The sequence below is a fragment of the Stegostoma tigrinum genome, chromosome 2, assembly GCF_030684315.1.
Source record: "Stegostoma tigrinum isolate sSteTig4 chromosome 2, sSteTig4.hap1, whole genome shotgun sequence".
Taxonomy (NCBI): Eukaryota; Metazoa; Chordata; class Chondrichthyes; order Orectolobiformes; family Stegostomatidae; genus Stegostoma; species Stegostoma tigrinum.
The window spans coordinates 85,682,402-85,709,958 of record NC_081355.1 but is presented as its reverse complement, the minus strand read 5'-3'; the positions used below and the strand labels follow the sequence as shown (position 1 = coordinate 85,709,958).

Genomic DNA, 27,557 nt, shown 5'->3' with positions numbered 1-27,557 from the left:
CGTGTCAAGTTTCTTGAAGAGTTTTTCTCTGGATCTTACCCAGCTCACCTCGTGAACTACCTATCCCCTCCTATGGCATCCCTCTCATCCAATTCTATCCCCAGTTTACCACATGCACTTCATAGAACAACACATCACTGCTGGGATATCCTAATATTGACTGCCATCCCTGGCATTAACACCATCTTTAAAAGGTCATTTTGTACCCAGACAAGCTCTGTCAATCTGAAGCTGCCCTGCATGGTTCCTGATATTTCCTGAAAGGGGCAGTCAAGGGGGAGTTTAGTCATAGTCACAGAGTCCTACAGAATAGATACAGGTCATTCGGCCCAAACTGTTCCGTGCCGACCAAAATGTCCATCCACGCTAACGCCATTTCTCTGCACTTGGTCCACATCCTGCTAAACTTTTCCTTTCCATGTATGCATTCAAATGCCTTTTAAATGTTGTTAAAGTACCCACCTTAACCACTTCTGCTGGCAGCTCATTCCATTTGTGTACCAGCCTCTTGTGTAAAAAAGTTGCCCCTCAGGTTCCCATGTATTCTTTCTCCTCTTACCTTAAACTGATGCCCTTTACTCCTCAATTTCCCAACTCTGACAAAAAGACTGAGTGCATTCACCCTTATCCACGCCTGTCATGATCTTATACACTTCTGTAAGATTCCTCCTCAGTCCCCTATGCTCTAAAGAAAAAAGGTCCTAACTTGTCCAACCTCTCCCTGTAACTCATTCCCTTGAGTCCTGGCAACATTCTTGTAAATTTCTTCTGCACTCTTTCCTGTTTAATAAACTTCCTTTCTATAGCAAGATGACCAAAACTGAACACAATATTCTAAGTACAGCCAAACCAACATCCTGTATAACTGCAACACAACCTCCTAGCTTATACACTCAATACCCTGACTGGTGAAGGCCAGTGTGCCAAAAGCCTTCTTCACTGCCCTGCCTACCTGTGACTCCACTCTCAGAGAACTTGCACCTGAACTCTAAGGTCCTTCTGTTCCACTACACTCCTCAAGGCCCTAGCATACACCATGAAACTCCCACCTTGATTTAACTTTCCGAAATGCAACACATCACACATTTGTTTGGTTGTCTCCTTCCATTGTGATTGACATTACTCTCTAGCAATAAACTCGACCAACCGATCATTAAACTTGCCTATATTACTTACAGGCCTTGGGGGCGACAGGGTGAAATTGACGGCTAGGCAAAGTGCCAAGGACTAGACTGAATTAGGTGTCCACTTCCCAACAGCAGGACCAGTGGCCAATGCTCCAGCAAAGCTTTGACATTTCCCCGTGTCTAACTGGATTCAGGAGCAACAGCAGGTGACTTTGTGGAAGGATTTTCTTTGCCCCTGACAATAGTAAGGGCCTTGCTGCTCATAGTATTACCTCTAAATTTAAATATTTGCAGAAACACCACGCTCATCTTGGGGCACCCTCTTTCACTTCACGTGTAAAGATAGTTTAAGAGCTTCCTATTGTCCTCCTTTGAGAACCTACCAGACATCCTTACCTGGTAGTGAATGGAATCTCAGACCATAAATTGGCCAATTCAGGCAAAATCACTCTGATGTGACTGTTCTCCACGAAATGCAAAGCTGTGACTGCAATTTAACCCTAATGTCAGTTCCCAACCAAAACCACAAATCCTGCCTCCAAGGTCCAAATCTAAATTATCAAGTGGGAAGGTTACATCTCCTATCTGAAGGCAGCTTTGAACAATGGAATTTACAAATTTGATACAAAGTATGGAATACTATGAACACCATGGAAAAAAAAAGCAAACATTGAAAACCTGAAAAAAAACGCACATAAAATGCCAGAAGTATGAAGCAGGGCCATCAGCATATGAAAAGAGAGAAGGCAGATTAATCTTTGAGTATTTCTTAAAAATATTATTCGGTGACTGCTCAATGAGATATGACCATACAATCAAATTCCTTCAGGCAGAGCTCAATAGATACTTGTTTAGGCTCCTAAGAATCTCTCTATTCTGTTTGTTGAAAGAACTCAACTGTGCCTTCTGTGCCAACCAGGTTAAAAATATCTTGGTGAAATATTTTGTCATCATTGTGAAAGAAGAATAGAAACAAAAGAATTTGCATTTATATGACATCTTTCATGATTTTATAGTATCCCAAAGCCCACCTGGCAACGGAATAAGCATTTTTGAAGTTTTGCAATTTTATTTGAGATATTAATATTGCCCAGGACACTGGAGAGAACCCCTCTATTTTTCATAAAAAATGTAGTCGCCTAGAATCTTTAATGGTTCAGAAAGAGTTATAGAGTCATAGAGTCACACAGCACAAAAACAGACCCTTCGGTCCAACTTGTCCATGCCAATCAAGTTTCCCAAACTAAACTAGTCTTATTTGTCTGCATTTGGCCCCTACCCCTCTAAGCCCATTCTATTCATGTTCCTATCCAAATGTTTCTTAAATGTTGTAACTGTACCTGCATCTACCACTTCTTCTGGCAGTGCATTCCAGAAGGGTCACCAGTCCCAAAATGTTAACTCTGATTTTTTTTTCTTGGAAGCTGCCAGGCCTGCTGAGCTTTTCCAGCAACTTTTGTTCTTGCTCCTGATTTACAGCATCTGCGGTTCTTTCAGTTTTTATTTAGCACGTGCAAACCACCCTCTGTGTGAAAAAGTTGCCAGTCAGGTCCCTTTTAAATTTTCCTCCTTTTAGCTTACAATTATGCAGTCTAACTTTTGATATCTCCAACTCTAGGGAAAAGACCTTTGCTATTCACCTTATCTATGCCCCTCATGATTTTATAAACCTCTATAAAGTCACCTCTCAACCTCCCATGCTCCAGTGAAAAAATCTCAGCCTATTCAGCTTCTCCCTACAACTTAAATGCTCCATTGCCAGAAACATCTGGTAAATCTTTTCTGAACCATCTCCAGATTGCTAATGCCTTTCTAAAGCAGGGCGACCAGAACTGCACACAGTACTCCACAAGTGGTTTCACTAAGGCCTTGTACATCCACAACATGATGTCCCAATTCCTATACTCAGTGGTCACAGCAATGAAAGCAAGCATGCCAAATGCCTTCTTCACCACCCTGTCAACCTGTGATGCCATTTTCAAGGAACTATGCGCCTGAACCCCTAGGTATCTCTATTTGACAACACTAACCAGGTCTGTACCACTAACTGTATTTGTCTTATCAAAATGCAATATCTAGCATTTATCCAAATTAAACTCCACATCACTCTATCTCCTAGCATCAAACAATTCTGTATCCAATTGGCAAACCGTCCCTGAATCCTATGTGATCTAACTTTACTAATCATCCTACCATGCAGAACATTATCAATGGCTTCGCTAAAATCCACATAGACGAGGTTTACTCTTTGCCCTCATCTTTTTGGTCACGTCCTCAAAAAATTCAATCAAGTTTGTGAGACACAATTTCCCATGCACAAAGTCATGCTGACTATCTCTAATCAGTCCTTGCCTCTCCAAAAACATGTAAATCCTATCTTTTAGAATCCTCTAACATCTGACACACCACTGATGTCAAACTCACCAGTCTACAGTTCCCAGACTCGTCTTTATGGACTTCCTCAAATAGAGGCACAATATTAGCTAATCTCCCGCCCTCTGGCATCTCACCCATGGCTGTAAATGATCAGATATCTCTGCTAGGAACTTGGCAATTTCTTCCATACATTCCCATAATATCCTGAGATTGACTTGATCTGGGCTGAGAGGTTTATCCACCTTTATGTTTTTTGAGACCTCCATCACCTTCTCTTCTACAATGTGGACTGTTTCCAAGGTATCAATATTTATTTCCCTGAGTCCCCTAGCCTCTGTTTCTTTCTCCACAGTAAATGCTGATGTAAAATATTTCTTTAGTATCTCTCTCATTTTCTGTGGTTCCACACATAGATGACCTTGTCGGTCTTTAAGGGGCCCTCTTCTCGCCCTAGTTGTTCTTTTGTTTGTAATGTACTTGTAGCAACACTTCAGATTCTCCTTAACCGTACCTGCCAAGGCTATCTCATATCCTCGTATTGCCCTTCCTGATTTCCCTCTTAAGAATGCCCCTACATCCCTTATGCTCTTCCAAAGATTCACTTGATCCCAGTTGTCTATAACTAACATATGCCTCCTTCTTATCCTTGACCACAGTCTCAATATCTTTATTCATCCATTCTTCTCTACTCTTACCAGCCTTACTCCCTTCACTCTAACACGAACATGCTGCCTCTGAGCTCTTGAATCTCACTGTTGAAAGCCTCCCACTTGCCAATCGTCCCAAAAACTGTGATCGGTCTACCGCAAGTTCCTATTGCATACCTTCAAAATTGGCCTTACTCAAACTAAGAGATTTAATTTTAATGTCTTTTCTAAGTAACTGTACCTCAGGCAATGCAGTTCTCCCTCCCAGTACACTGTACACTAAAATCGGGATTGAACACTCAAGCTCCTGACTCAGGGCAATAATGCCAGCAATGAAGCTAAAGACCTCAAAATTTACAAAGGGGAGAAGTATGAACAGAGATGGGGAGAGATGCTGTTGTTTTGGCTGTATGCTGTGCAGTTTTAATGTCACAGTATGTAGCTGTCTTCTCAGGAAATTTCAGAACTCAAATTGGTTTGGCTTCTGACAGAGGAGGCTAGTTCAGTACAATTTGCATGGACTCAATACGGTATCTGTTCAAATTATTCTGTCTCTTGGGAGGCGATTAAAAATTTTATCATCCTACCTCACAAAATTCAAACCCACCCATTTTGGTGGCCCAACCACCTAGTGGTGGTTTTGAATTATAAAAAGAATTGGTCTGTTCAAGTTTGCCACCTCTGTTGGCTGCACAGTGGGTTTGCAATGCAGAGCGATGTCAAAAATGTGGGTTCATTTCTGCACTGGTTGAGGTTGCCATGAACTTCTTTTTTCAACCTCTCCCTTTGCCTGAGGCATGGTGACGTTCTGGTTAAACCACCACCAGTTGTCTCCCTCTAATGAGACAGCAGCTCTATGGTCCTTTGGGGCTATTGGTAACTTTACCTTACTTTTCCATCTTTATCTGCCAGTCTAGCATAGGGGTACCGCACTCCTCAGGCTTGGGATGTATCAACTCATGTGAGATTGCTACTATGAGAGAAGATGGTAGGTCTATCCTTAAAGGCTGAACAGTTGAAACTAAGGGAAAAAACTTCCAATACCCAGAATGATGTGGTGGCAGTTAAAAACTTGAGAAAAATCATATCAATGTCAAGTGAGGTCCAACTCAATTTTGAGTCCAAAAAGTCACACCTTCTAAACAAGTCCTGGATTTGAGATGAGATTGTTGCTAGTGACCGGTAAGAGGCCTACTCACACGGATTATTGCTCATTATCACCCTCACTGTTACCTAACGTATCCCAGCAAGGGATCTCACCTTTGTTCCCCTCCACCCACAAATCAACGAATACCAGTCACGTTTGAACATCGAGCAGTTTTTCCGCCGCCTTCGCCTCCACGCTTACTTCTTTAACCGGGAGCCCAACCCTTCCTCCACTGACGCCTTCACCCACCTTCAACCCAAGTCCTCTTCCTGGACACCACCCCCAAGCCTCCTACCCTCCCTCAACCTCTTCATCTCTAACTGCCGTCGAGACAACAACCGCCTCAACCTCTCCACCCCTCTCACCCACTCCAACCTCTCCCCCGCAGAACGGGCAGCCCTCTGCTCCCTCCGATCCAACCCCAACCTCAGCATCAAACCTGCAGACAAGGGAGGCGCAGTTGTAGTATGGCGCACTGACCTCTACATCGCCGAGGCCAAACGCCAACTCTCCGACACCTCCTCCTACCGCCCCCTTGATCATGGCCCCACTCCCGAACACGAAACCATCAACTCCAACACCATCCATGACCTCATCACTTAGGAGACCTCCCACCCACAGCCTCCAACCTCATTGTTCCCCAAACCCGCACGGCCCGTTTCTATCTCCTTCCCAAAATCCACAAACCTGCCTGCCCTGGTCGACCCATTGTCTCAGCCTGTTCCTGTCCCACCGAACTCATCTCCACCTATCTGGACTCCATTTTCTCCCCTTTGGTCCAGGAACTCCCTACCTACGTCCGTGACACCACCCACGCCCTCCACCTCCTCCAGAACTTCCAATTCCCTGGCCCCCAACACCTCATTTTCACCAAAAATGTCCAGTCCCTATACACCTGTATTCCTCATGCAGATGGCCTCAAGGCCCTCCGCTTCTTCCTGTCCTGCAGGCCCGACCAGTCCCCCTCCACCGACACCCTCATCCGCCTAGCCAAACTCGTCCTCACCCTCAACAACTTCTCTTTCGATTCCTCCCACTTCCTACAGACAAAGGGGGTGGCCATGGGTACCCGCATGGGCCCAAGCTATGCCTGCTTCCTTGTAGGTTACGTGGAACAGTCCCTCTTCCGCACCTACACAGGCCCTAAACCCCACCTCTTCCTCCGTTACATTGATGACTGTATTGGCACGCCCCTTGCTCCCCAGAGGAGCTCGAACAGTGCATCCACTTCACCAACACCTTCCACCCCAACCTCAAGTTCACCTGGGCCATCTCCAACACATCCCTCACCTTCCTAGACCTCTCTGTCTCCATCTCAGGCAACCAGCTTGTAACTGATGTCCATTTCAAGCCCACTGACTCCCACAGCTACCTAGAATACACCTGCTCCCACCCACTTCCTGCAAAAATTCCATCCCCAATTCCCAATTCCTCCGCCTCCGCTGCATCTGCTCCCAGGATGAGGCATTCCACTCCCGCACATCCCAGATGCCCACGTTCTTCAAGGACCGCAACTTTCCCCCCGCAGTGGTCCAGAACTCCCTTGAGCGCATCTCCCGCATTTCCCGCAACACATCCCTCACACCCTGCCCCCACCACAACCGCCCCCAGAGGATCCCCCTTGTTCTCACACACTGCCCCACCAACCTCCGGATACAACGCATCATCCTCCGACACTTCCGCCATCTACAATCCGACCCCCACCACCCAAGCTATTTTTAAATCCCCACCCCTGTCTGCCTTCCGGGGAGACCACTCTCTTCACGGCTCCCTTGTCCACTCCACACTCCGCTCCAACCCCACCACACCCGGCACCTTCCCCTGCAACCGCAGGAAGTGCTACAGTTGCCCTCACACCTCCTCCCTCACCCCTATCCCAGGCCCCAAAATGACCTTCCATATCAAGCAGATGTTCACCTGCACATCTGCTAATGTGGTATATTGTATCCATTGTACCTGGTGTGGCTTCCTCTACATTGGGGAAACCAAGCGGAGGCTTGGGGACCACTTTGCAAAACACCTCCGCTCGATTCGCAACAAACAGCTGCACCTCCCAGTCGTGAACCATTTCAGCTCCTCCTCCCATTCCTCAGACGACATGTCCATCATGGGCCTCCTGCAGTGCCACAATGATGCCACCCGAAGGTTGCAAGAACAGCAACTCATATTCTGCTTGGGAACCCTGCAGCCCAATGGTATCAATGTGGACTTCACAAGCTTCAAAATATCCCCTTCCCCCACCGCATCCCAAAACCAGCCCAGCTCGTCCCCTCCCCCCACTACATCCCAAAACCAGCCCAGCCTGTCTCCGCTTCCCTAACCTGTTCTTCCTCTCACCCATCCCTTCCTCCCACCTCAAGCCGCTCCTCCATTTCCTACCTACCACCTCATCCCGCCTCCTTGACCTGTCCATCTTCCCTGGACTGACCTACCCCATCCCTACCTCCTCACCTATACTCTCCTCTCTACCTATCTTGTTTTCTCTCCATCTTCAGTCCGCCTCCCCCTCTCTCCCTCTCCCTATTTATTCCAGTTCCCTCTCCCCATCCCCCTCCCTGATGAAGGGTCTAGGCCCAAAATGTCAGCTTTTGTGCTCTTGAGATGCTGCTTGCTGTATTCATCCAGCTCCACACTTTGTTATCTTGCATCCCAGTAATGTGCACTTTTCTATTCTCCCACCTGCTGGAGAGAATCTAACCGTCAAGAATTGCCCGCATGGAATTCAGAGTGGACACCCAGCAACTCCAGCTCGTCTCTTGCTCCTCCAGATCTCCATGTTGGACATACAGCACCAACATCTCAGGGCATGGGCAGCCATTGTGTGCACCCAATGCCCACAGACACTGGCATCTGACATGTACCAACCTCTTCATATCAAAATCCTGCATGATTTGCAGTAGACTCCTGCACATCAATGCTGACTTTAGAGCAAACCAGCTCATGAACTGGACCAGGCTGCAGCTCAGGGATCTTCATTTGCTCTCTTAGCACTCACTCACTTTGAGCCGATTTGAATGCTCACAACATCTCTGCTTTGCCTTGCCTTTGGCAGTTTGCTCCTTCAACAAGTGCTAAAAAGGTCCCAGTACTACTGTCTAGAAGGAGATGCCATCATTTTAGGAAAAGAGGTCACAGATTTAACACAGAGATGAAGGCAAATTATTTCTCCAAAGGATCTTGAATCTGTGGAATTCACAATCCCAGAGTAAATGGATGCCGGGACATTGAGTAAGGTAAAAGAGAAAATAGACTGACTCCTAATTGGTGATGGATTAAAGGGTCATGGAAAGTAGACCGGAAGTGGAGTTGAGGCCTAGATGAGATCAGCCATGACTGTACTGAATGGTGGAAGAGGCTGGAGGGGCTTAATTGCTTACTCCTGCTCCACGCTCTTATATTCTTATGTTCCATTGCCACTTAGCACCGTCACAAAACTACACAGCTTGTCATTGCTGTCAGCAGCCATCAGTCAAGGGAGCAGACATGTTCCTGTACAGCACTGTCATATGTCAATCACACATCAAGTGGCCCTACATGTTCGGCAAATGCATTACATTATCTTCAAGCAAATGGTCATGCCTCAACATCTAAGGAGATTAGTCCTCTATCAAGTGAAAGGGACACCTTTCAGTCAGGAACTCCTGGCACAGTAAGTCAAAAACAACCTTCAACATCAGTCCAGGCTTGAGCATGGTCAGTGATCTGTTTCGAACAGGCAGGATCAGCATCATCTCCTGGTAGGGGGTGAGGAGCTGAACGCTGGGCATTCTATCACGCAGCTTTTCTCTTTCTGCCCTATTATGGGCTGTTTTTTTTCTTGGAATGAGAGAAAGGAAGGGATTAGGCGAGATAGAAGTGGGTGGCACAACTGTTAGTACTGGCCCGGGTGGGTGTGGTAGCATCAGTGGAAGGTGGCGTCCTGAATGAGTTACAGCAGACAGGACATGCAGGATTAATCGAGACGGGGTTTGTAGGATCAGAGTGAGTGAGAGGAGATGTTGCCTGCAATAGTGAGAGTGTTCGAGGTGAGCCTTATTGGGAGGTAGGTAAAGCAGCTGACGTAGAGTGAGTACAAGGTAGCAGAGAGTAAATATTTACACTTAACATGGCAAAGCAGAGATGGTCGGTAACCTTCCTACGTTTCTAGGGATCCTCCAGACAGTTCAGTCCGCACTAACTGAGTGGCAACCTTAGACAAGGCTGGCAATGATTGGTGTTGTGGCCTCTTCTGCAACTCGTGGGCAAGGAGTACTGCTCTCTCCTATACCACCCTGTGCACCAGGACCTCAAGGTCTTTGTCTGGAATGTGTGGTGCCACTTTCTTCTTAGCCACCAGGCCCAGGACAAATGTTTCATACTGTGCAGGGCACCTCTGGTCTGACAGGGTACATATTGATTTTTAAAGACAACATTTGTGCCAGGAATCCTGAAATACCTGGCAACTGTGGGTAGTTCTACTGTTGGTGTTGAAGAATCTGGCTGGCATCAGGTGCCCAAGATGCCATAGGGGTGTGGTACCTAGTTAATGAAATGAATTTGAGACTATAGTGTGAGAAATGATGTTGGGCCCTCATAGGAAGAAGCCCTTTATGAACCTCGAAGAAAATGACACTTAGCCAATTTGGCCCAAAGCCTTTTCTAAAGTTATCCACCAGTATGCCATTATTCCTCTGACAGAAGTTTGGTGAAAACCTCAAGGAATTTTAAGGTCATATTGTAAACATACACGGCATGGTATTAACAAATCATGGAAACCATTTGCTAAAGTAATCATCAGGTCAATTCTTCATTCAATATTACACGTTAAGTGAGCCTGATTCAATGCATCCAGATACCAGGAAATTCCAGAAGTATTTGAAGACATGAATGTTATTTAACATTTGTTATGGGCCTAGAATAGCCTGGCAAGTTGACAAGGCCAGCTCATTCTTAAGTCATTTGAAAATGTAGCAGCATTTTCAAAATAAAATCATTATTCACAAGAAGAATAGTTGATTGAAATTAAGAGGAAATGTTCAAGTGAAATGAATATGTGCATCAGGGGCAATGCAGGCAATTATCTTAAACTGTGTTTATTGAATGCTACATCAGCTAGCCACAGCTTACAGTGTTATTGTATAATAGCATGCTGGTTATTAATTGTTTACTGATTTTCCTCTTATTGATAATTCTACGAGACAGTATAAAATATTAGCAGTTAAAGTCAACACACTATTGAGTATGGGAACTATGAGAATCAATAGTTCATCTCCTTGTTATAATCCTTAAAAAGCAAAGACCTGCCAATATTAAGGGTGCATTTACTCTGCAGCTAGTGATCAGTGAATGGAAACTAGCCAGACAAACTATCTAAAGGTTTATTGTTCGTTACTTGGCTGGAACTCCAACCTGCTCAGGAGCAAACCCTCTACATGTATGGAGAGGGCTATACCAAAAATTGAAATACTCAGCAAGTAGGGACGGGAAATTCACTCTTTATAAATATTTTAATTAAGGCCAGGCTGGTTATACTACCCAGAAATACTAAGACTGAATTTAAACTCTATTCAATGTTATTCCAAAGCTATGTGAGATTGCTGCCAACAGAGTCACTTACTTCACCTTCCTCTGGAATCAGGTCAAGTATTCACTCTGGGTTAATATTACATGTTCAGCATTGGTGTAAAGTATCAATCATTTCAGTCTGGCACTGAACGTGCAGCATATGCGCATGCAAATAATTCAACAGCTGGAAGGTCGCAAGCGCACAGTTATCAAAATACAATCACCTTCTTTTCTTTCCTCTATTACACTTCAGGTACGGACAGAGATTTAGGCAGGCAAAAATGGTCATCATCATATATATAGTTTGGTATTCTATTACCAGGCTTCACAGATTTTCATCTCAGTTTCAGTTGTTAATATTTCTCACCTCTTGAGTGGAAATTTCTCACCTCTTGAGAGGCACAGATCTGGTGCAACACATTGATCAAACAGATGCTGGTTCCATTTACAACATAAATTCAGATCCATTGAAACTTCAGTAATCTAACTATATAACAATGGAAATGCTACAATGCAGGTATTTCAGATTGCAAATTGTTTAATGCAATGAGGGAAAATAAAGCAATAACATTTTTGACGTTGTCAGCATTTTCATATCAATCAGGCACTTTGGTTTTTTCATTGCTTTTCAATTTATGCTGCAGTGTGCATTATTTAAACAATGTGCAGTGCTTTCATATCTATTATGGTTTAGTGCTCTTGACTTATAATGTGGCTGGTCCCTGTAGACATTTTCACCAGCTGTCATCGCAGTATGCATAATTCAGAATTTCAAAAAAAATTAAGATAATCAGTTCTTTCTATCGGTGAGTTTATTTACTTCTGTGCTATTTTCAGAGCACATTAATAAGTGTGCTTGAACTTCTATTTTCACACTAACATTGACATTTTAAATAAGGAGATTAATGTCTGTATTAAAATAACACAGAGAACCATTTATGCTTGAAGCTCATCAACCGCACTAGAAACAACATATAGAAGTAATTAAATTCATTTTTCTGAAACCTTCAATTTTATCCCACTGAGCAGAAAGCACTTGGCACAGGTTTATGTTACCCAAGAGCCATTTTAGAACCTAATCCAGTCACATTATGCCAAAAAGGCAAATCCACAGAAGAAAAGGAGTGTTTCTGATTTTTTTTCAGCAAAATTTCAATAAATCTACACAGTTAATTTTGTAATCATTCACAGTATAAAACTCATCTACCCATTGGTTGTGCTTAATGTTCGTATGGAGTAGAAAATATCCATAAAGAATGAAGCATGCTGCTTAGCTCAAATGTCATCTGAATGGAAACCAAATGAATGACAGACCAGTATCTGTTTGGTGTAATACTACATTGGTGAGCTCTTTGTTGCCATTTAAGCTTTCCCTCAACATCTCTTGCTCAGGATCAAGACAAAATACACAGGGGTGCATTGGCAAGGTTATCACCTCCACCCTCACCAGCTGACACAACTACAGCAAGAAGTCTGGCCCACAGCTATAACATACTGTGGGCAGACAAAAGTGGGATTTCTGTCCCTCAATGGCAAGAGGTAATACCACTGAGAGCTCCCTTCCAAATAAGCAGGCTGGAAGCTATAATAATTCCAACATCAGCAGAATTCTGCAGTGGGTGTTGCTGGGCCTGTGAGCAAACCCTATGAAGAACATTGATGTTGGCTTGGCCCATGTAAGTCACTGACCCTTCTTTAGGGCAGGAACATATCAGGCAGCCTGGAAAAGCAGGTGAGGATGGATTTGGACAACTGGGGAGGAACAAAAATTGGGGAGGTTTGTTTAACATCTTCGGGGTTGCGAGAGGTGTCCTAACGCTCACAGGTTTTCCTCCCAAAGATATCATACCTTTCCTTCCTGTCTTTGAATGCTTTAAATAAAAATGCCTTTCTCCCCTGCCTGACTACTTGCCAATGCCAACTGTATCATGGTGAGGGTAACATAATATTTGGGTCAACTGACTCAAAAACATGTTCAATTGGTGTTCAACATGTATTTTAAAAAATGGCTGCCAATTTAGGCACTCATTCACCCATGGGAGATAAATCATGGGAGGTCAATGCAGTTTTAATTTTGCATTATCTCTCGAAACTTGTGTACCCTACCCACATCGATAAACATACTTAGTTAGAGATGAGGGGTGGGGTGGGGAAATGTAAAATTCTGTCAGCAGTCTTGTTAACAAAATCATTCTGAAAATCACATCTAAGTTAATGTAATAATATGCAAATAAAAATCAGCACGATATAAAATGTCAGAGGCCTATGTGTGCTGTTAACCTTAACCTGACCATTTTTGAAAGGAGCTGCTAGATCAATGCAGACAGTTGAATGTATTTCCAAGAATTTATTATGATTCTCAAGCAAACCAACATAACAAAGTCACAGCAAATTCGATGTCTGAGTTGTACAAATCTTCACAGTGTTCTGAAATTATAAACATGAATTTCAATCATCTTTCTCAATATCAATGCTGGGTTATTTGAACTATCGGATCACTGCTGATAACTGGTTTGAGTGGGCAGGCTAGCCTTTGCTTATTTAAATTGAACCAGTGAACAAAACTAGAAAAAGGAATAAATGCATTTGGAATAGGGCAATTTAATTGATACAGAAGTTCTTAAGATTCAGTTTCACAAAATATTAAAAACAGTAACTCAAAGAAGGCTATATAGAACTGAAGCTGAATTTTCCTGAAGTCAGAGGAGGTTTGCAGCTTAGCCAAAATGGCACTTTGGCTATTATTTGAGGAAGGCTACCCAAACCTGGCATCTGCTATTTTCACCAGCAATGGCACTTCAAATTGAGATAGATTCTTCAAAAAGGATCCACCACGTGGTGGAAATTCAATACATGACTTGTTGGCTACTGGCGATCTTCCATACCTTTTAGAACAGGCCCAGGGTTACATTTGAGTAAGGCAAGTGCCCTTTAGGAAGGTTAAGTGTCATTTGGGATTGTCAAAAGTAGACCTTAATGTGCTTAAAATCTAGAACAACTCGTTAGGACTAAGAAACTGCCAGTGTATTTAAATCTGAAGGCCATTTTCTAAAGAAAATTCCAACATAAAAGAGATGAGAGCTTGTTTTTTTTTATCTGTTTGTTGATAAAAGCCTGAAAGCTGTCATTATACTCAATCCTGGACTCAATATTGAAATCCACAATTTCAGAACCTGACAACATAATGCCTGTCTAGTGACTATTTTATGTTCTTCAACCACTTCCTGTATTCTTCCGGGACTTATCTTTTGCTGTTCGCAGAGAGAACCCTTTTTGTCCTTTCACACCTGCATTTGAGCCGATTTTACATCTCTATTTCCCTTTCACAACAATTAACAGTGCTCTGGGTTTTGCACCTAGCCTCCACACTATTTGTTCCCCTCACTCCTGTTTCACCACAGTGAAAAACACTATTTGCCTATCTGTTTCAGATTTGGAGTCTTACTGGACGCAAAACGTTAACTCTTACACCTCCACAGATCCTGCTAGATCTGCTGACTCTCTCTAGAATTTAATGTTTTTGTTTTACCATGGCTCCAGTTATCACAACAGAAGCTTATAACTACTTTTCTGTACAATTAGGTGTCCTGTTTCTATTTTAAGTTCCTATAAACCAATAGATAGGAGCAGGTGCAAAGACTTATACTTTGAAAATCAATGTTTTTCAAAATAACAAGAGCTGTTGGTTGGTTTAAATCACAACATAAAGCATGGTAGCAAAGACTGACACAATATTTTTTTGCATTATGGCACTCCTGAAAATTGGAAGAACTACAACACATAACACCAGTTAAATGATGCTGGCCAATGTAAGGTTCAACTTATCTCTGCAGGACAGATCCCAATAATGAATCACACATTAGAATAACATCTACGTTACAATGTCATGGTCACTCTACAAAGCAGGTATCATTTAGGATTTACAAAATAATGTGCAGAAAGAAATAAAATATTTCTGGAGTTCTCAAAAATCAGCACCCCTACCTGAGAAGAAGTAAGGGTGCATTTTCTGACAAAGGTCTTCCTGACTCACCAAATGACCAAACAAAAAATGGTGTAGCATTCAGAATGCAGAGGAAAATTGTTTTTCCAATAAAAATAAAGGTTCAATGATTCATGGTGGGATTTACGCCTCCATTGGGAGCTCAAAATCTAGGTCACGGTGTCTATTTTGTGGACACTATAAATTATCATGGGGTCCAAATTCTCATCCAGGAATCTTGCGCAAATTTCTGCTGTAGAATGCACTGAATGCTTTTTGCCAAACTTTCTCAGATAATGCTCTATTTTGGAAAGAAAACTGGGTGATAGGTGAGACTGTAAAAGAGAATGGCTGCAGGAGACAGGAGGAGAGAGGGTGGGAGAGAGGGAGGCTGCAAGATACTGGGAAAGAGGTAGACTGTGTGGAAGGACAAGGACACCACAAGGGTGAGAAAACATTTTTAAACTCATCAACAAAGGAATACTTTGCTAATTAACAGCCTGGAAAATCTGAAATCACTCTCATAATGAGTGTTCCTTGTAAATGAACCTGGAGTATCTGCCTTAAGGTTTCATATCTCCAGGAGTTACTGTATCGGGAAAATGCAATGTATACTATTGAATGAGCACAGTGTCAATTATTAAACGTAAATTTGAGTCTGAGATCTGGGATGCAGCAGAAAGGGTAGCAATTGCCAGCTTCAATTTTCCAGATGTGGGTACATGCAATGAAAACACATTTGATGTAACCTCATCAGTCCCTTGAAAGCATGCTTAGGGTAACAATTTTTTTTTCTCTGTATAGAAAAGTGCATCAGTTATTTTGTGGCAAGAAAACGCTTTTGTTGCAAATGTATGCCTATTATCATGTGCCTAGGAAATTAATGTTTCCTTGTGGCTTTAGATTTGACAGAGAACTGATGATTGATATCGATTAAATTCTTCTGTGACAGTGCAAGTAGTCCATATGTCAACACAAACAGACAATGTATTGATATGATGTGACTGCATCACTTAATAAATGAATTATTGAAAATGAAAGAGAAGCCACTGAATGCAAGAAATACGCCCCAAAACAAAAAAACCTCCAAAAAATTACAAGAGGACTTGAATATAACAATTATTTTATGTCCTGGACCTAGTGGAAGTTTTTGCTCAATACTGACCCATAGAATCAAATCTAAATACTTTGAGTTATCTGGTTGCCCATAATGAATACTTGGAATAAAATGGTTTCTTTGTCAAATGTCATTTGAATTAAAAGGAAAGTTGCAATTTAAGATTAAAAAGCATGTAATTGATTTATGTAAGAGCTATGTGGTCATAATAGATTTTCAAAAAATTATTTGAGTCTCTACATTCACTTTGCATCAACTCAGAATGCTCCCAGTGATCTTTTTATGCTCAGCTGGATCCTGATGTGTTTCCTCAATTTAATATTTGGTCAGATCCCAATTACTTAACTGTTATCTTCTGTTACGGTTATACGCCAATCTAGCACTTTGTAAAAATAGTTTTCCATTAATACTAATATAGATGAATAATTCCAGCACTAATACTTTTCATTTGCTTTGCCACTTGAAATGGGACTATTGACCTTGTCTACATGTCATGAATTGTAATATATCAGTCATATTCTTTTAATTACTTTTTAAAATGATTCCTTGCAAGGATTACACATCCAATATGACTATTATAAGCATCGCCAGTTAGTGGCTCATTCAATTCAATCCTTTCAAATAAATTTTTACTGAAACCCATTCATGGCTAACATGTAGTTGTCTCAAATAATGGTGGCTTCTAAAATATAATTAACGGAAGCTAGAAATGTCAAGCAGAGTAGCCAGTAGGAACAAAGATTGAAGTAGTTATAATGAGCACGCATGTAACCTTTTCTTTCTGACAGATTGACCTGTCGTGTATTTCCAGCTTCTTCTGGAGTTAATCCAATCTTCCAGCATTTAGAAGCTGATTTCTGAATGCATTTAGACTGAACACTCACTAGTTAAATGAGAATAACTGCAACCGCAGTACAATATATAATGCTTCAAGTCTTTAACGTGGCCTTAACTCCTTTAATTCCTTTGCCTTCAAATTTATTATTTGTTATTAGAACTTCAAGTTGCATTTCAACATTAGGAGGAATTAAAACCAATCTGAATTTATTTTATATTATCTTAAGTAACAATCTGAATGCTATGTTTTAGCAGCATGCTTTACCTCAAGGCTGGTACATGGAACTCCAAAAACATAGGCAAAATGCTCAAAGGTTAGTGAAATAATGACGAATCATGCAGATGAAGACACAATTCTATAGTGATAGAATATTTTAAACCTTTTAAACCATTTAAGAAAAATGATAAAACAGGCATGATGTCAACTCTGAAATGTCATGGCAACAAAAGCAGTGCTAGACCAGCTGGACACTGAGAATTGCTGTTCTCCTGCATTGGTTTTTGAGTAGGCTATTCTGAGTTACTGGATCCATTTTGATAGCTTGCGAATCATTAAAATATTCTGGTAAAAATTAATCAAAATACGGTCAAAGTTTATTCAACTGCCTGCCACCTGCAAGGAGACGTGACAGCGTCCAATTGTTGATGGGAGATGAGCAACAACTGAGCAGCATAAACTGCAAAATGACTAACTATTCAAACTGTAACTCCACTAATACTGAGGCTTTTTTTTTCTGAATTGTAACTGTTTTCTACATGTCATCATAGACTGGGTAATGGTCAATTCAGATCAAATACCATTTTACTACAGACTGAACTCCCAAAAATACAACTATTTCTAAGGGAAGTAATGTTCTTCATCGCATCATCTCACTTGTAATCTCACATTTAGTTTGGAATACACTGAGAATTTTACATGCCAAACTAACTTAATATTTTATTCAATCTTCAGTGCTATAGCCCATTGTGTCTTTTCCACCATTCAATGAGATCATAGCTGATCTAATGATTCTCAGCTCCACTTTCCTTCTGTATAGTCGTAACACTCGACTTCCTTACTGATTAAAGAATTGTTTATTTAAGCTTTGAATACATTTAACAACCCAACCTTGACAGCCACCTGCAATGAAGCATTCCACAGAAATACCACCCTGTGAGAGAACAAAATCCTTGTCATTTCTGCTTTAAATGGTGACCTTTTACTCTGAAATTATGTGATCTATTTTTAGACTTGCCTAGAAGGGGAAACAATATTTCCACAGCTACCTTGTCATTCCACCTAAGCATCTTATAGATTTCAATAAAGTCTCCTCTCATTCTTCTGAACTCTAATATGTACAAGTCTAATCTACTTAACTTCCCCTCATAAGAAAATTCCTCCATTCCTGAAATCAACCCAGCAAACCTTTCCTAAACTGCCCCAAAATCAGTCTTTCTTTAAGAGGACCAAAACTATTCACAGTATTCCAGGGGTGATCAGACCAGAATCTTATGTAGCAAGATGTCCCTATTTTATTTACTTCAATTCCTTTTCAATAAAGGCCAACAATCCAGTTGCCTTTTTTTTAACTCTTTCAACTTGGATGCTAGTTTTTTGTGATTCAAATATGACAACCCTAAATCTCTCTAGTGTTGCAACTTTCTGTAGGCTTTCCCCATTTATTCAACTCATTCATCTAATATTCTTTTTTATTCTCCCTATCAAAAAATGTAATGTCACATTTTCCCACATGATATTCCATCTGCAAAGCTTTTGTCTCCTAACTTATCGTGCCGATAGCCCTCTCTGGACACTTTGTGTCTACTTCATCACTTGCCCTCACAATCTAGTTTTGTGTTATTGGAAAGTTGGGCTTTAGTATATTCACTCCACTCATTCAAGTCATTAACATATATTCTAAACAACTGCAGCCCCAACACTGACTTTTGTACCACACCATGAGCTACAGGTTGCCGTCCTGAAAATAACTCCCTTAACCAAACTCGCTGACTTCTATTAGTTGGCCAATCTCCCATCCACATTGAAATATTACGCCCAATACCATGAGATCTTAGAGGCAGTAAGGACCGCAGATGCTGGAAGCTAGAGTCAATAAATGTGGAGCTGGAAAAGCACAGCTGGCGAGACAGAATCAGAGGAGCAAGAAGTCATTTCAGGCAGAAATCTTTCATCAGGACTGGGGAAGGGTAAGGGAGCCCAAAAATAAGTAGAAGGAGGGGGTGTGGAGCATGGGGACAAGTAAGTGGGATGATGATATGTGGATGCAGGTAGGGAGATATTGTGATTGGTCAACAGGAAGGGTGGAGTGGATAAGTGAGCAGGAAGATAGACAGGTTTGGTCAGGCAGGGACTCATGGACATGGGATAAGGCTGGGAGTGGAGGGATTTTGAAGCTGGTGAACTCAATATTGAGGCTAATGCATGGGATCTTATATTAAGTAGCCTTATATGGTGTATCATATTGAATGCCTTTTGGAGATCCAAATATATTCCATCCCCTTTATAATCCTGTTTGTGACCTCCTCAAAGAATTGTACTAAATTTGTCAGCCAAGCTGGCTCTGCTTGATTATTTCTAATAGATATATTTCTAAGTGCTCTACTATCCCATTGTTTACAATGGATTAATTTTCCTAATGATAGAAACTGGCCTCTAATTACCTGCTTTCTTCTCCATCACTTTTTGGTTATGGATGTTACCTTGACAGATTTCCAATCCCTAGAATGGCTCTAGAATCAAAAGATTTTTGGAAGGTTATTGCCAGTGCGACCACCATCTCTGTAGCATCTTCCTTTGAGGTCCAAAGATGGAGCTCATTATATCCAAGGGAATTATTGGCTTTTAGTCCCATTAGTTTCCCTAATAATTATTTTCAGATAGCAATGGTGTTTATTCTTCCCTTTCCTCTAATTTTCGAGTATTTAGCATTTTTGAAACAAAAAGTTATGCTGCAGCTGTACAAAACTCTGGTGCGGCCGCACTTGGAGTATTGTGTACAGTTCTGGTCACCGCATTATAAGAAGGATGTGGAAGCTTTGGAAAGGGTGCAGAGGAGATTTACTAGGATGTTGCCTGGTATGGAGGGAAGGTCTTACAAGGAAAGGCTGAGGGACTTGAGGCTGTTTTTGTTAGAGAGAAGAAGGTTGAGAGGTGACTTAATTGAGACATAAAATAATCAGAGGGTTAGATAGAGTGGATAGGGAGAGCCGTTTTCCTAGAATGGTGACTGCGAGGACGAGGGGGCATAGCTTTAAATTGAGGGGTGAAAGATATAGGACAGATGTCAGAGGTAGTTTCTTTATTCAGAGAGTAGTAAGGGAATGGAACGCTTTGCCTGCAACGGTAGTAGATTCGCCAACTTTAGGTGCATTTAAGTCGTCATTGGATAAGCATATGGATGTACATGGAATTGTGTAGGTTAGATGGGCTTCAGATTGCTATGACAGGTCGGCACAACATCGAGGACCGAAGGGCCCGTACTGTGCTGTAATGTTCTATGTTCCATGTTCTATGAAAAACAGTAATTGCTAGAAAAGCTCAGCAGCTCCGGCAGCATCTATGAGGAGATATTAGAGTTAACTTTATGGCTTGAGGCACTCAACCCAAAACGTTAACTCTGATTTCTCTCCAAAGATTCTGCCAGGCTTGCTGTACTTTGTAGCAATTTCTGATTTTGTTTCTGATTTACAGCATTTGCAGTTCTTTCGGCTTTTATTTGTATTTTTGAAATCATATTCAAGTCCTTTATTGTGGATGACTAATGCAAGGTATTTATTTGATTCCTCTGCCATTTCTTGGTTTTCCACTATTTTCTCCCAGTCCCATTCTCTAAGAGGCTTATGTTCACTTTGGTTCCACTCTTCTTATTTACCTATTTAAAGAAACTGTACTTTTCATTTTCTTAATATTTGCTTTCAAAATTTATTTTCTCCCTCTTTATGATTTTTAGTCATCTTGTTGATTTTAAATATTTCCTTGATTCTATGACTTACTACGAAGCTTTGCCACCTTTTTATTCATTTTTCCTAAAATTTGATGCTATCCTTATCTTCTGTCGTTAACCATGAATGGTTATCCCCTTCCTAGAATCCTTCTTCTTCATTGAGGTATATGTGTGCTGTGAGTCAGGAACTATTTATATTGAATGTATTGAAACATTTTAAGTTGGTATTGAGTACTTTTTATACACAGATGTAAAAGTAAGCATAATTTTTCTCATTAGTATTTAGATTGCACTCACTGGGGTAACCTATGTTATCAACTCCCCCTTACCTTTCATTCATGACTGCAGAATGAATTGTTTCTCTAATAGAGTGAATTGTTTAAGAGTAAAATGTTGCTGTTTTGATTTGACAACTATCCTTTCATTGTGGGTTGCACTCTAACCACTGAATCATGCTTATCTGTACCTTTGTTCATTATAGGCTGAACAATTCCAATGTTTTCCTGGTTAGCCTCTTGTGTTCCAGAGCCTGTAAACTCTCGTAATAATTAATCCTGAGCTAAAAGACATGGTAGTGGTCTCAAATAATTTTAATAATATTGCCAACATAAATTTTGCACATGGCTCAGCTTGTCTATACTGGCGCTCTTGGTCCACCTAAGTCCCCTGCAGCTCAATACTGATGGGGCCAAAAGTCATGTCTCTCAAATTAGCTATGACATCATATCGTCACTGCTGAATGGTCAAAAAAGAGGTATCAGCAATGAAATCTGAGAGGCGGAATTATATTATACAATGGAATTCTAAGCTATTTATCATAGCCTTTGCGAAAGAGAAAGCATTTATTGATGAAAAATCATATAAATGTCAGAGGGATACTTCCACTCAGGTATCCATTATTCATTAATTAACTAATAATTTTGCCTAATATTTGTATTGCTAACATGATAATCAGCAACAGTCAGCCTAATTAAGTCCCAGTTGTCTCAGGCAAAGATATATATTGTATATGCGAGCAGAATCTAGCATGTTCCAAATATATTGCTTCCCTCTACAGCATTGTGCCCTCCTTGGCAGCATCTGCTTCGCAAAACTGCTGCACTTGACCTCCCCCAGAGGTATCACAGAATATCTACAGAGTGGAAACAGGACCTTCAGCCCAACAAGCTCCCACTGAATCTCAAAGCATCCCCCTAATCCACACATCCCTGCACAATATGAGGTAATTTAGCATGGCCAATCCACATTGGCCAACCTGCACATTTTTGGGCTGTGGGAGGAAACCGGAGAACGCAGACATGGGGAGAATGTGCAAACTCCACACAGACAGTTGCCCGAGGGAATCGAGCCTGGGTCCCTGGTGTTGTGTGGCAGCAGTGCTAACCACTGAGCCATCGTGCCGTAGCCAAGTGATTTGTGCTAAAGTAGGAGAATATGACAGCAGATGGACCAGGGTTAAGGTTAATTTTCCAAAAGAGGGTCGACACTATCTCGGAGTGGTTGGGTAGAAGGGTTTGTTTTGCATATTGTAATTTTAATGTAATGTATGTAAGCCATCAGATTGTAATAGAAAACCAGTCAGTGATTAGCAAATTGTCCAGAAACCCCTGCTGGGGACAGCACGTGCTCCTGGAACCTGTGTGTCCAGGAGACTCACAAGATTCAAACATTGACTGGGAGCACTAAGATTGAATTCTGGTTCCTGGGATTGGAACGTTAGCCCGGGAGGGATCCAAACCATTGGTTGATGGGAAGCGACCTTCCCCCAGAGCCTGAGGTATAACTCCAAACAGCAGAGAGTATTCCCCAATTCCCATTCCAGTAAGATGCTGGTGGAGTAGGGTTTCTGAGCCGAGGGTTCATCTGCTCCATCTGCTTTTCATTTCTTTGTTTTACCATTTTTTGTCTCTTCTATGTCATAATATTTACCTCTTGGTGAAGAGCTCAGTTGCGGTGAAGGCATCAGCAGCAAGTGGGCCCAACAGGGCAGCCGTGTCAGAGGCGAGTTTAGGTTCCCAGTGGTATCTGTTTCCAATGCAGACTAATGTCGGTGGCAGCAGAGACCAGTCAGGGGCTAGTATCAGAACTGGCGGCATTGCAGTGGCTGCATCGGCAAGGTAGGCTCAAAACGGGCTGACGGTGGTGGCGGAGTCGAGCTTGGCCCAGTTTGGTGCCCATCAGCATCGGTGGCATCTGCATTGGCAAGGTCCTGCAGGGACTCATTGTGAAGGAGGCATTGGTGGAGACGAGGGGGCACCAAAGAGTGGAGACTTTCATCCTGGAGACAGCGTGGCAATAGGGAATCATGCCTGACCACCAGGCCCTTGGTCCATGGCAATAAATCGATCGAATAAATCATATTTTCCTTCGTAGTTGACAGGTACTCTCAGCACATCTGTTAGGGTTCTTTTCTGTGCTCTCATCCTCCACAGAGATTGCAACTTGGGCCTGTCGTTTTAAGAATTATTCCCTTTCTCCTCACGTTTTGATCTCAAAAGGGTAAGAACAGTGAATAATTTTATCTGCCTTTCAAAAGATCACAGAAGTCATGGGGCATTGCAAAGATACTGCCACCCCTCCTGCACAATGTTTCATCAGCATCCTAGTCCCACCACAACCGAAACATCGCTAGCTGCAGTGCTGCCCTTCCTGGAACCAGTTGGTCATGCCAGCTAATACTGCCCCCTACATGAAGAGATGGGCACAGCAGGCGGGTCCAGCAGCAGGTGGCAAATGGCAAGCTTCTGGGCCTATGAGCACTTCTGCTCCTAAGCTTTTCCAAGTTCGGGCTCACTTCCCACCAGAACACCAGCAGCACCAACTTGGAGACTGCTTCTGCTGCTTTCAGCACTTTAAAATAACCTAATGGATGTCTTCATGTGTGCCTGCTCTTCACACCATCTATAAGTTTTGTCAAGAGCATTCTCAGACTTTTCTGTTCCTGGATGGTAGAGTTTAAATACTCCTACTGACAAACAGAGATAATGGGAACTGCAGATGCTGGAGAATCCAAGATAATAAAATGTGAGGCTGGATGAACACAGCAGGCCAAGCAGCATCTCAGGAGCACAAAAGCTGACGTTTCGGGCCTAGGCCCTTCATCAGAGAGGGGGATGGGGAGAGGGAACTGGAATAAATAGGGAGTGAGGGGGAGGCGGTCCGGAGATGGAGAGAAAAGAAGATAGGTGGAGAGAGTATAGGTGGGGAGGTAGGGAGGGGATAGGTCAGTCCAGGGAAGACGGACAGGCCAAGGAGGTGGGATGAGGTTGTTTTTCTTAATGCTACTCCTTTTGCAAATATCCAAAATGGCACTGTCGACAATCACCTCAACTTTCAACAGCTCTGGAAATTAAAGTGGAAAATACTACCTATTTTTCTTGGAATATAGCCAAATGTTCCAGACAAAAGATGTACGACAGAAATCACTTTTTATTGAAATTTCGTGTGTGTAAACAAAATTCACTTTCGTGATTGGAATATCTACGACACAGGTGAAGGAAAATATCAAATAAATAGTTGATAAATGCAATGTGACTTTAAGTTTGAGACAGACTGCAATAAAAGGCAACAGTTTGTATATCTGGTTTGGTCAGTATGTTCATCAATTTCATATTTGTCAATAGTGTGGATGGGATTATCTTCCACTTTTGACACCAAATGTCAATATCAATATCAATATCAATATCAAGGAATTCTCAGATAAAGTAACTTGGGTTAAATGCAAAATAAAATTTACACTGTGCCAGGTAAATAGCGCCCTCTCCTGCATCAGTGTGACATTTTTGTTTCACTCAGTGGAAGTGTGGATATTTTTAACCAACCTATCCTGGCATATTACAGGAGATCTGGAGCAGTTTAGACTTGAACACGGACCATCCGGCACAAAGGTAGGAACACTACCCCAAGAAACTTTTAAGTGAATAGGCATTTAGCTTGATGGAATTTGCTAACTTACTGTTCATGAAGTAAGTAGATTTCTACTCTGGAAACATGGAGGGTGAGGTATGAAGGTCTTCAACAATAGGGCAACATGGACAACAAAGAATCAGCAGCCTGATTTACATTACACACAATTTCCACTCTTCCATTTGTTTTCCCCTTCATTGCCTGTGAATCCTCTACTGGTAGTCGGAACTGGTAAGCTTCCAGCTCTTTCCTATCATTAGACACTTAAAAATGATTTGGCAAACTGCCTGAGCTTTTTTTTTATTAAACTTAATTAGAAATCTTGGCTTTGCATCAGTTGCAAATTTTCTCGCACTGTGGATGTACAGTACCAGCAGTATGAGACCACTTTCTTCAAGTTGGCTCACACCACATTGGGAAACCAGGAGCTATCATTATTATAAAAACCAAAAGAACTGTGGATGCTATAAATCAGGAACAAAAACAAAGTTGCTGGAAAAGCTCAGCAAGTGTGGCAACATCCGTGAAGGAGAAAACAGAGTTAACGTTTCGAGTCCGGCGACCCTTCCTCATCATCATTATTATACTGTCATGGCTATCATTATTATACTGTGCATCTTGTGTCAATAAGATGCCTTTTATTGCACAAAATGTTGACCAAATTCAGCAAGTTCACATGCATTTTAAATGTCAATTTTAAACTGCAGTTTTGTACACAATGCTTAGATTGTCTCACCCTATTTCATTAACATGTTCTTGAAAGATTCCAAGGTACTCCACTATGGAGATATCTTGCTTTAATATACATTACAAACTTTCAGGAAAACTTAACTCTCAAAGATAAAGTCACTGGACAGCAGGACTGCACCATTTCCATTAAATTTCAGATAGGTGTCTGCTATCAGGTAAGCAATGCAGTTTAGCATTCAAGTCATCATTAAAACACATTTCTGCTGCTGTAACCTTGTTGATTTGAGCTCAGCAGCAGACACTGTCAAGGCTAATATTTGGAAAAATCAAAAGTACTGTGAAAGCTGGAGCCAAGTAGCCAACAAAAACTGTAAGGAGAATGAAATAGAGTTGGGATGAGACAGGATATTAGCTTCAAGTCACGAATCACAATTCACCAAAGTTCATGAGCATTGTTGTGTAGATGTCTTCAGTGAGAAATACCCTTCCATATCAAATCTCATCATACCAAATGTTTGTTTGGCTTGCCTTTGGGAAAACTGAAGAAATACATCTGCAATAAATACACATTATCTCATTCAGTTCGAACAGGGTTTCCATTCTTAGGGTTCCCTAGGTTACACCTTTGTGTAAGTAGATGTAGGGCAATCAAGCAGTAATAACCTACTCTCTGATGTGTAGTTTGGGTTCCACCAAGACAACTCAGCTCCTGACCTCAATACAGCCATGATGCAAACGTGGATAAAAGAGCTGAATGCCAGAGGTGAGGTAAGAGTGACAGCCCTTGACCAAGGCTGCATTTGACATCAAGGAGCATTAGCAAAACTGGAACCAATAGGAATCAGGGGGAAAACCTTCAGCTGGTTGGAGTCATACCTGACACATTGAAAGACAGTTGGGGTTGTTGGAGGTCTGTCATCTCAGATTCAGGACATCTCTGCAGAATTTTCTCAGGGTCATGTCCTGGGCCCAACCACTTTCAGCTGCTTCATCAATGACCTTCCATCCATCATAAGGTCAGAAATGGAAACATTTGCCAAATTATTGTAAAATATTCAGCACCATTTGCATCTCCCCAGATACGGAAGCAGTCCTTGTTCAATTCTGGAGGTAAGGAACTTATCAAGTGCAAGCAGGGGCACAAATGTTCGTATAAATAAAATTAACAATCAACAAGTTAGCACTGAAGGAGCACAGGTCTCTCAAAAGATTTTAGAGCTAGAGAATATTACAAAGAAAGGGAAGCGTAATGTCATTGATGGATTTGAAACTAAGGATGAGAATGATAAATGCAGTAGTACTTAACCTGAAGCCAATATGTGAGTCAGCGAGCACAGGTGTAATGGGTATGGTGAATGGGATTTGGTCTGAGTTTTCCAAAGATTCACTGACAGGAAGTATTTGTACACCCAATGCAGACCACTTCAAGTTCCCTGGTTATCTAAAGTTATTTCAGTAACTCAGTTGAGATATTTAGTTAGTGTGGATCTAAATCATGAAAACCAGAAATATTTCATGTTACATAGCATTATAGAATTATACAGCATTGAAACAGATCATTCAGTCCAACTCATCCGCATGAGCCACACATCCAAACATAATCTAGTCCCACTTGTCAGCATTTGGCCCATATCCCTCATTCCATACATGCACCATCCTCTGCGTGAATCCCCATTCTGTGCTCATTCAGCTGACCACAGCCACTTTATCAATCATTGGCCTCAATATTTCCGTGTTATGGAAGGACAATCAGCAACAATTCTCACTCTTAACAGGCTTGAAATGACATCTTCTTCGGAAGTGAATGTATATATAATGTTAATGGGTTATGGCAGGTTTAATCACAGCTGTAATGATATCTAGAGTAATCTGACTTTATAACACATATTGTCTTAAAACTTGTTTAAATAATTTCATGGAGAGAGCAATAACATTATTCTCCTTGACAAAGCTCCTGTTGTAGATATTTCTTGTCACGATGAAGTATGATATTGAATTAAATTCAAGGTGGAGGGAGAATGGGAAGATCAGCAGTTTAGATATTGATCAGTATGAGTGGACTCACAGGAAACTTTTCCTTTGTTCATGGGATGAAGGTAGTGCTGACTGGGCAGTGTTTATTGATTACCACCAATTCTCAGGGGATTGTTAAAAATCAATCACTTTGAATCTGGAGTCACTCTAGAGAGAAGTAGCTTTTATTGTCACATGTACTCACTTGCATGAGTAGGTACAAATGC

General features: G+C 41.7%; 1 protein-coding gene and 1 non-coding gene across 4 annotated transcripts in view; both read right to left on the bottom strand.

Moving 5' to 3' along the window:
- Nucleotides 1-27,557, bottom strand: part of calcr (calcitonin receptor) — a 288,663-nt gene that overhangs the window by 243,331 nt on the left and 17,775 nt on the right. The window contains exon 1 of one of the 3 annotated variants that reach the window (XM_048523658.2): nt 17,043-17,106. The exons of the other annotated variants lie outside the window; for them this stretch is intronic. The gene's annotated coding sequence lies outside the window, so the exon portion shown is untranslated. Of the gene's footprint in view, nt 1-17,042; nt 17,107-27,557 lie in introns of those variants that run through there. 3 annotated transcript variants of the gene reach the window in all.
- On the bottom strand, nt 8,758-8,826 carry LOC125449228 (small nucleolar RNA SNORD83). The gene has a single exon (XR_007246874.1). It is a non-coding gene; the product is annotated as a small nucleolar RNA SNORD83 (small nucleolar RNA).